Here is a 10,727-nt window from a genome sequence, read left to right as displayed (position 1 = left end):
CACATTGCTTCCCAGGCACCTGCAGCCTGTACGCAAACCTGCGAGTGGAGCCACTGCTCGCCTTTGGGACCAACCTTCAAGCATTGATAGTATTTGTCATATTTTGTCTGAAAATGTAAAGTAATGTGTTCGTAGTTAAAAACACATAATAAATAGGTTGGGTTCAAGATGACCCAGGAAGGGCAACAACATTTTATTGGATGACTGTTGCTTAGTGGATTGTTAGTGGGAGTTAAGTCACATTTTGAAATTTAGGCTTTAAAGTTGACTTTACATTTGCTATTCAGACTCCTGTCCTGTAAAAAAAATTCTTACCTGAATATCACAATCTTTATTAGGGATGGGCTTTTAATAATTGTGTTTTGAAAACAGCATTTATTATTTTTATGATTATATACCATTTTATGTCAAATATTGAAAATATGTACAAATACAAAAGTATGAAATCGATAATTCTGTAATCAGACAATATTGCTAATAGTGAAATATTATTTCCATTAATTTTTATTGTAATTTAGGTTGATTTTTTTCACTTAATATTATTTTTTAATTTTATTTTTCAATTACAGTTGGCATTCAGTATTATGTTAGTTTCAAGTGTACAGCATAATGGTTAGTCATTGATATAATTTATGTGATAGAAGTGATACCTTCTATAAATCTAGTGTCCACCTGGCACCATACATTGTTATTACAATATTATTGACTGTATTCCCTATGCTGCAATTCAGCTCACAGTGACTATTTTGTAAACTCCAGATTATTATTCTTAATGAATATTATATATTGACTTGAGCATGCCTCATTTCATCTAGTCTTCATTTCAAACATCTGCTTTTTAATAGCTTTGTGAGAGATTTTGATAGATTACAGTTTTACATTATTTTTCTTCTTTTCTATTTGTGACAAAATGTGACAGTACTTTCTATGTATTCTGACTACTTTCTTGTTAAGAAAATGTGATTTGGGCTTTTCTTTCTAAACCAGTGATGGTATATATTATTTATGTGTTTGAGGAAATTAAAATATGAAGTGAGTTGGGAGTGTGAGCTTCCAATTAAACTCACAAATGTATTCCTTTTTACCAAATTCTATATGTATCTATTCACATTTATTCTCCCATAGAATTTAGAAGACAGAGTTGTGTATTATTCACTGCCATAGTTGCAGTACCTACAGCAAATTTTTTCTCTTAGTTAAAATCAGTTGTTTGTTAAAGAAAGGAGAGTCTGCCGTTTATTCATAATTTTAATTTAAGCTTGGTGATACAATTAAATTTGTAAATTGATTTGTTAACAACACATCTTAATATGTATATTTGATTATTAATTGTTTAAGAACATACTATTTATTTCCATTTATGAGGTTTTTTCTCTAGATAAAGCTTCATTTTTTTTTTTTTTAAGATTTTACTGGGGAATTGGGGAGGGGAACAGTGTTGGGGAATTGGGGAAGGAAAATATTCTGTTTTTCCAGGACACATCAGCTCCAAGTCAAGTTGTTGTCCTTCAATCCTAGTTGTGGAGGGCGCAAGCTCAGCTCCAAGTCCAGTTGTCTGCTTTCAATCTAGTTGTGGGGGGTGGGGGTGGGGGCGTAGTCCACTACCCCATGTGGCAACCTTGTTGCACACTGAGTCATCTGGCCGCCTGTAAGCAGCTCATGGCTGCTCAGCTCAAGGTGCTGTGTTCAATCTTAGTTGTGGGGGTGGGGGGAAGAGGGGCGGCGCAGCCTACCATCCCATATGGGTTTTGAACCAGCAAACTTGCTGCTAAGAGCACACTCTCTCACCAGCTCAGTGGCAGCTCAGCTTGGGCGCAGCTCACTGGTCCATGTGGGAATCGAACCAGTGACCCTGTTGCTCAGAGCCCATGCTCTTAACCAACTTAACCACTTTGCCAGCCCAAAGCTTAATTTTTTAAAGATAATTAAATTTATTCCTAGACTTATAATTTTTTTGTTACCATTATGATTATAATCTTTCTTTCTGTGGTGTATATATTTGTCAGCCACCTTACTATTATTAGTGGTTTGCAGAGAAACATTGGGCTAATGGTTAATTTATAGATAGCTTATTACAAATCTCCCCACCTCATATTCATGTTCTGACTGAATTAAACTATACTAAGCACACCTTCTTTTTTTAAAATTAAAATTTATTGGGGTGACAATGGTTAGTAAAATTACATAGGTTTCAAGTGTACAATTTTGTAATACATCATCTATATATCACATTGTGTGTTCAACACTCAGAGTCAGTTCTCCTTCCATCACCATATATTTAACCCCGTTTACCCTCTTCTAACACTCCCCTCCCCCCTTACCCTCTGGTAACCACTAAATTATTGTCTGTGTCTATGAGTTTTTGTTTCTTTGTCACGTTCCTTTATTGCTTTCAGTTTTATATCACACATATCAGTGAAGTGATATGGTTCTCGACTTTTTCTGATTTATTTCGCTTAGAATAATAATCTCAAGATCAATCCATGTTGTTGCGAATGGCAATATTTCATCTTTTTTATGGCAGAGTATTATTCCATTAGGTATATTTACCACATCTTCTTTATCCAATCATCTACCGAAAGACACTTTGGTTGTTTCCATGTCTTGGCCACTATAAACAAAGCTGCAATGAACATCGGAGCACATATATCTTTACGGGATAAATGTTTTCAGATTTTTTTGGGTGGAACCCAGCAGAGGGATTGCTAGGTCATATGGTAATTTTATACTTAATTTTTTGAGAAACCTCCACAATGCCTTCCATAGTGGCTGCACCAATCTGCATTCCCAACAACAATGTATGAGGGTTCCTTTTTTTTTAAGTTGTTTATTTTAGTGTTATAGATAAATCAGTGGAGTGAAGGATGTTGCCTAAGTAATTAATTGTCTAACTTTCCCTCCCCGGTCAAGGTTAGGCTATTTTCAAGATCACCTATTCTCTTCCTGAGGATGGATTGGTAACGTGAGATGACCTCTTGGCTGAAGTATGGTTGTTGGTTATTAGCTAACTGGTTTATCTCATTAGGGAAGTCAATAGATTAAATTATGTTTATAACATCTGAATAAGAATGGGCCAACACCCCAATGGCTTATATTAATTCCCTCACTATAACCACTAGCTCCTGTTGATTGGTCCATTTCCTCCAAGACTGATGGAAGGAGAGAGATGCATGGCTTCTATTTTATTGGCTGAGTCTCCTTGAACCAAGTGAGAAGAAAGAGAGGCTGCAAATACTATGTACTTAAGTGCTTTATGACAGTTGAGAATTTATTAAAGGAAGAAAAATAAATGCTATGGCCAGTGTGTGCAGAATCAGCACATACTTAGACACATTCAAGCTTTAAACCTTCACAGTGGTTGTTGTATTGGTTTCCTATTGTTTCTAGACAATTTACTGCAAACTTTATGGCCTCTCTTGATCCTGCAAAGCCAGACTGGGTGCTGACAGCCTTTTGCTTGCTTCCCTAGGACTGTGCTGGCTGCTCAAATTTGTGTGCTTTCCCAATGCTGAAGAGTGGAGCCTTTTCTGCCCACGCTCAGTAGCCATCAGCGAAGGCTCACCCTTGTTGCCCTCCTCAGTGCACTGGTAGCTGGCCACAGGGTGGGATGGTGTGTGGGTGAGGTGCTTAGCTTTTGCGGTGCTAGTAGGCAGGTTGCTGATGGAGTCTGTGGTTTGTAGGCTCTGTGTTCCTTTAATGCCCACTGAGAGCCCTGGCTGCTATTCTCTCAGGTGTACCCCACTTCCCTGCTGGGCAGCACCCCTCTGTATTCTGGAGGAGATAAGAAAGAGGTTTTTCTCTTTGGCAGTGTCCACCAAAGCTTGGGGAGCCAGGTGCTCACTCGCATGCTCTCACCTTCCCCAGTGGAACAATCAAAGGCCTAGAAGATTTCTCTTGGCATTGAGCTGTGCTGCGTTGGGGGAAGGGGTGGCTAGGGTAAAGGGAAATAGTTCCTCTTACCCTTTTTCATACTTCCAGTCCCATGTATTTTTGCTCCCACATGGTATATGCCTCTTCCACAGTGTAACTTCTCTGCTGGGCCCCTGGACTTCCTCAAAGGCACTCTATTTAGTGTATGATTGTGAAAATTGGTACTTTTGAGGGGAGAAGGGGAAGATGGTAGAAAATTCCTTGTTTGCTGTTTTGATCTCAGTGGTTTAAATTTTTATTTTTAAATAATCCCATAAAAATTGCCTATTTTTGATGTATAGTTCTGTGAATTTTGAATAAATGGTAGCTCACATAACCATCACATGATCAGGATCCAAAGTTCTTATGTTCTCCCTAATTGCCCTTTGCTGTCTTTTTGTAATTACAGACATCCCTAGTCCTAAGTTCTTGCACAAATTGGTCTGTTCTATCTTTCTGAGCGTGTCAGATGAATGGAACCATTCGGTACGTAGCCTTTTGAGATATGTGAACCTTGGTGAGAAGAAGCACATGCCACCGGGCACATGTGTGATTTCCATGTCTGCCACCACTCTCAGTTTTTCTACACTTGATGTTTTGAACATTTAAGTAAAATTTATAGGCATAGTTCATCATTTCAAGTGTTTGAATCCTTATTGACAAAGATTCACTGTTGCAGTACCAGTTAGAGTATAGATATTATTTGCGTTTTCTAGGACTTAGCACTGAATGACATATCCAAAAATTGTTTACTTAGTTGCAGTAGCAATGTCTTTGTAGAGCTGAACTATAGCATTAGCGTTGGAATTATCTCAAATGAAGGCTGTACATAAGGAAGTTATTTTATTTGGTAGAGAATAAAGTCATGTAAATCAGAAATATAAAATATTCTAGTATCAAAGTGGGAACATACTGCTAAAAGTATGAAAAATAAAAGAATGGGAAGGAGAGTATGATAATGCATGGTTCCAATCATCCAGGACAATTGTCTTCTAATGGTATTGAATAGAGATGTCTACCATATGAAATGACATGTTTGTTTCAGTGATGTCATGTCGGTACTCATGTTCTATGGACTGTTCACTTCTGATGATCTCTGGAGAACCTCAGTTTAAGGTCTCTAATGTAAAGAACTTTTCAATTCTTGTCATTCAAGGATGAAGATTTCATTATAGTTGGTAAACATGTAACCAAGGATCAATTTCTTGTAGTTCATCTGCTGGACTGGTAGTAAATAGTAACTAATCAAATCACAAGTCCCAGTGGCAATCTGTCTCTAGAATTTTTTTCAGGGCACCCAGTCAAATAGCTTAGGTCACACAAAGGCTGATTAAAGAAAAACACCTTATGGCTGTTGATGAAAGGAACAAGATTCATGGGTTTATTTTTCACATTACGTTTTTGAAATATTAAAATTTGCATGGTTTAGGACATTCTGAGTTACATGGGCCTATCAGTAACCAGTTCATAGTGAGACAACGTATGATTTTGTGAGGGGAAGAATGCGGGGCCATGAAAACTAAGGCTAACAAAGCATTAGGTTATAGGAGTTCAGGAGTGTCTGCTACAGTAATTCATTTCAGTTTTAATATTCCATTTGCTTTTTCCACTTTTTGAGAGGATGGGGTGTTGATTAGAAAAGTAAAGATTCTGGGTGAGGGCAAAACCTTACATGTGTGTCCATAAGAAATTTGTTCCCGTATATTGAGATAGATTGAACTGGCACAGGTAGTAAACACAAAATCAGGTTGATTTTTAACTACTGTGAGGACCATGGTGTTCTGACAAGAGAGTACTTCAATTCACATAGGAAGAAAAATTCTATTCCTCGTTGATATCGTGACCCATGGAAGGAATGCAATTGTATATGATCCTTTTGGAGATACTCAAATATTTCCTTGGGACAGCATTCTAGTTCATATTCCACCTTTACAGTATTTATGGGACTTTGTTGGTTCCAAGAAAGGCATGAACTGGTCTCATTCTCTGCCATCCTAGAAAAGTTTCCCCACCAGAGTTCGTTAATTGTTGCAGACAATACATCCCTACTATGATGTGTTATCTCTGGAGTGTTTTAGCAAATGTTCATTGGAGGTCATTTGGCTTCCCCAGGCAGCTGTCATGGGTTTTTAATTAGTCCTCAAGGACTAATTAAATCAATAATTCCTAGGGGCTCTTTAAAATATTGGGGGCCAAAAATTCTTTTCTGTGGATTTGTTTTTATGGTCTCAAAGAATTACTTGCATAAGGACTTGAGTCAGAAAGCCATGTTTAGCCTGACATTTTGCTCAAGAATTATTTCTTAGTTTCTCCAGTGTCTTTCATAATGTGAAATTTTGTCTTAATGACAAAAAATTTGAGTAGCATGAAGACATCAAGTAATTCATGTACTTGATGTCCATTTTCAACAGGGATACATGAGATACATGAGAGGATTAAGAAAAGGTTAAGATGGTGAAAAAACCCCATTGTCATTATAGTGTTTTAAAGCTGTGAACTACATTAAAACTTATGATTACCACTATATATATTTGTAATTTAATATGCCCAGGGGAAATCCACAAGTTCAGCTATTAATATTTGAATTAATTTTGGTTCTGCTAAGGGATTGGAATTTATAAAGGAGTCTGGAGTAGTTATTGCATAAACAGTCTATTATCCCTTTCAATGTTTAATATGACATTAAAAAACTTATTAATGCAGGTTTTGGTAAGAGAGTGTCCAAATGATCTGTTCTGGACATGGGCCCTTCATGAATGAGAGAAGTACAATCATGAGATTCTTTTAATTGAGAAATATAAAAGAATTGAATAATATGAGGACAAATTTTATAATTATTGCACCAACTGGTAAAAAAATGTTGGGTGATTTTAGATAGAACAGTTTATTTTTTTTAAAAGATTTTATTGGGGAATTGGGGGAGGGGAACAGACAAGTTGCTGTCCTTCTGTTCTTCAGTCTAGTTGTGGAAGACGTCGCTTCACTGGCCCATGTTGGTATTATCATTGAGCTCCTCCCGGGTGAGGCAGATCAGTCACCTGGGTCACTGGACGGCCACTCATGGCGACCCTTGGCAGCTCACGCCAGCTGCCGGCCACTCCTGGTAACCCACGGGAGCCCACTGCAGCTTCACTGTAGCCTATGCTGTCGCCAGCGACTCATGGCAGCCCAGCTCCAGGTTGAGCTGTTGTTCACCGTCTTAGCTGTAGAAGGCGCAATGTCACTGGCCCTCATGTGGGATCCAAACGGGGGCCCTGATGCTCAGAGCTGGCGTCCCAAGCCAGCTCTTAACCAACACGCCACTAGGCCGGCCCTAGATAGAACACTTTATATTGTATGTGGTACCATTAGATTTCATGGTGATTCCAGTGCAAGATCTGAAGATGCTTCAACCAATTTAGTTGAGGCTCCAATTACTTCGAGACAAGGAAGATAAGTTTTGCTTATTGTATCAAGAGACCTGCATTGATAGGCAATGGGCTTTGTTATTTGGCATATTGTTGAGTAATAACCCTAGGCATGGCTTTCCTTTTATATTCATAATCAGTGATTTATTACAATCAGTGATCTTATGATCAGTTCTCCTATGGAGATATATAGGGTTACTTAAAATATATTACTTTTAGAGCTGGGCATACAGAATATAGAGGCGTGTTGTAGCCCATTTATGGTCCTAATTGAGGTAATGGCAACAAGGTAAATTTTAAGTTTTGATAACCTAATGACCAAACTCTGGTGTCTTATCTGGTCATTCTGAACAGAGCTGAGCTATCACTCTAAAAAGAGAAGTGCAGGAGACCTCAGTGACAGGACTCCATGCCTGAGGGTTTCATTTTAATTTCCATCAGAGGGATATCAGTTTTTTTTTTCCTGCTATTTGGTGTAAGATAGCCAACTGAACAGACATTGGTAGTAAGGAGGAATGTTGCTATAATAATTGGTAGATCAAAAGAGCTATAGTGATTAGTTCAAACAGCTTAGATTTCTTATCAGAAAGTGATTTATTTCTTCTACCTTAGGTGAAACAACAGCATACATAGGTGTGAGGATATATCGTTACTACATCTTATGTTGTTTTCATAATCCATTACATGTCGTAGTTTTATTTATTTTTATTTATTTTATTTATTTATTTTTTTTACATGTCGTAGTTTTAAATAAGTGCTACCACCCTGTTCCATCACTGATGGAACCTTGCAATTGGTCAAGTCATTGATCTGTTTTTTCAATATATAATTTTACTCATGTTTATTTTTAGATATAAGTGTTCTTAAGAGTTCTTTAAGGGCCAGCCGAGTGGCGCATTGATTAAGAGTTGGCTTGGGATGCCAGCTCTGAGCAGTGGGGCCCCAGTTTGGATCCCACATGAGGGCCAGTGACACTGTGCTCTCTACAGTTAAGGTGGTGAACAACAGCTCGACCTGGAGCTGGGCTGCCATGAGTCGCCGGTGACGGTGTAGGCTGCAGTGGGGCTGGCCAGAAGCAGGCATGAGCTTTCGTGAGCCACCATGAGTGGCTGTCTCATGGCCAGCGAGCGACTGCCTCACCTAGGAAGAGCACAATAATATCAACATGGGCCAGTGAAGCGACGTCTTCAACAACTAGACTGAAGAACAGAAGGACAGCAACTTGTCTGTTCCCCTTCCCCGATTCCCCAATAAAATCTTTTTTTTTTTTAATTTAAATTGGGGAATTGGGGGAGGGGAACAGCGCTGGGGAATTGGGGGAAGGGGAACAGACAAGTTGCTGTCGTTTTGTTCTTCAGTCTAGTTGTGGAGGATGTTGCTTCACTGGCCCAAGTTGGCACCATCATTGCGCTCTTCCCAGGTGAGGAAGATCAGTCACCGGCTTCTGGACGGCTGCTCACAGTGGCTGCTGGCCGCTCACGCTGGCTGCTGGCAACACACGGTAGCCCATGGCAACCCACTGCAGCAGGGGCTGCAGCCTATGCCGTCGCACCAGCGACTCATGACAGCCCAGCTCCAGGTCGAGCTGTTGTTCAGCATCTTAGCTGTGGAGGGCAGTGTCACTGGCCCTCATGTGGGATCCGAACCAGGGCCCTCTGGAGTTCCAAGCCAGCTCTTAACCAACACGCCACTCGGCTGGCCCATGATTGCATCTTTTTTCTTTATCAGGATCCAGTCTTAACCAGAGGGTAACTCAAGGTCAAGCGGCATGTAAAAGCAGAAGAAGGAGGCCATGACCCTGAACTGCACATATGACACCAGTGCTAGAAGTTATAGTCTAAACTGGTACAAGCAGCTCAGCAGTGGGGCAATGATTTTCCTTATTCATCATAACTCTTATAACCAGCAAGATGCCACAGAAGGCCGCTACTCTTTTAATTTTCAGAAAGCAAACAATTCTATCAACCTTGTCATCTCAGCTTCACACCTAGAAGACTCTGCATTGTATTTCTGTGCCCTGAGGGAGCCTACAGTGAGAGGTGTGTTGGAGCGAAGTGTATCCATACCCCAGGGCTCTTCTTGATGCATCCACCTGCTGTAGAGACCAAGGCCAAGAATTGCCATCACAGACAGGAAGTGGCGAGGATTATGGTAGCACAGGTGTAGGTAGGGTTAAAGGGAAAACATGCTAAGAAAATACCTCTCTAGGTTTGTATACCATGGCTAGAGTGATCATTCATCAAAAATATTGAAAATTTGGTTTGAAATTGTTTATTAAAGACAAAGAAGAGACACAATAAACAATTTGCCATTTGGTGATAGATTGAGCTAGAAGAATTGACTAAGGAAATTCAGTAACATCTGACTAAAAAATCAGTAAAAATATGTGTGAATTGTTGGATTTTCAGATTCATTTTTCTTTAAATACTTATGGAGTATATTTTTTTGTTACAGGCATTGTTGTGATTAAGAAAGGCCATGAAATCGGTCTGTGCTTTTCCTCGTCATATATTATGCTCTTATATACTGTTTAATGAATTAGTTTAATTTAGATTTGTTAGCTGAATTAAAGATATTCTCATTTATTTTCTAAGGTGCCTATTATGTGACAAACTTTTTCCTCATGCCCTTTCTGTCTTATTATATTAACATTCTAACATGGAAGATCTCAGTATCTCTGTGTAGATTTATCTACCTCCCACTGATCTTTCTCATAAAATGATCAATAATTAGTGCTCTAGGGGGTTATGGTGGAGAAGCAGAGTGTGAGTTATCTTCTTTCTTTGCTCTTGCCTTTCATTTCACTACTCCTCCCAAAGCATTTTTGCCATCTTTGACTCTGCACACCTGAGGGCCCTCTTCGTTCCATCAATGTTCCACAACCCAAAATTTGCATTCTCTCCTATTTCTTACCTTCCCCCTCAAACCCCATTTTCTCAAAACCTGAATGGTAATGTTTGCTTTGTAAATAGTCTTGTAATTTACTCTTATATTTGCATTTGGAAGGCAGATATGTAGGGTAGAAACCTGAAAAAGAGTGTATTTAAAAAGTGTTTTGGGCCGGCTGAGTGGCTCAGTTGGTTAAGAGCTCACTTAAGAGTGTGAGCTCTGAGCAACAGCAGTTCGAGTCCCGGCCCGAGCTGAGCAGCCACTGAGCTGCCAACAGGTAGCAGGATGGCTCAGCTAAAAAAAAAAAAAAAGTGTTTTAAGTTTTTGAAATTGTATAATTTTAATATAAATTTTTACCTTTTTAACAATTTTAAGGGTCTAATCTAGTGGTATTAAATACAGTTATATTGTTGTTCAACCAGCACCACCACCTATCACTAGATCTCTTTACAGATTGAAAAACTGAAAATTTGTACTCATTAAACAATAACTCTCTGTTTTCCTGTCACTCTAGCCCCTGGC

This window comes from Hipposideros armiger, unplaced genomic scaffold, assembly GCF_001890085.2.
Source record: "Hipposideros armiger isolate ML-2016 unplaced genomic scaffold, ASM189008v1 scaffold_807, whole genome shotgun sequence".
Lineage (NCBI taxonomy): Eukaryota > Metazoa > Chordata > Mammalia > Chiroptera > Hipposideridae > Hipposideros > Hipposideros armiger.
Note: the sequence above shows the minus strand (reverse complement) of the source record.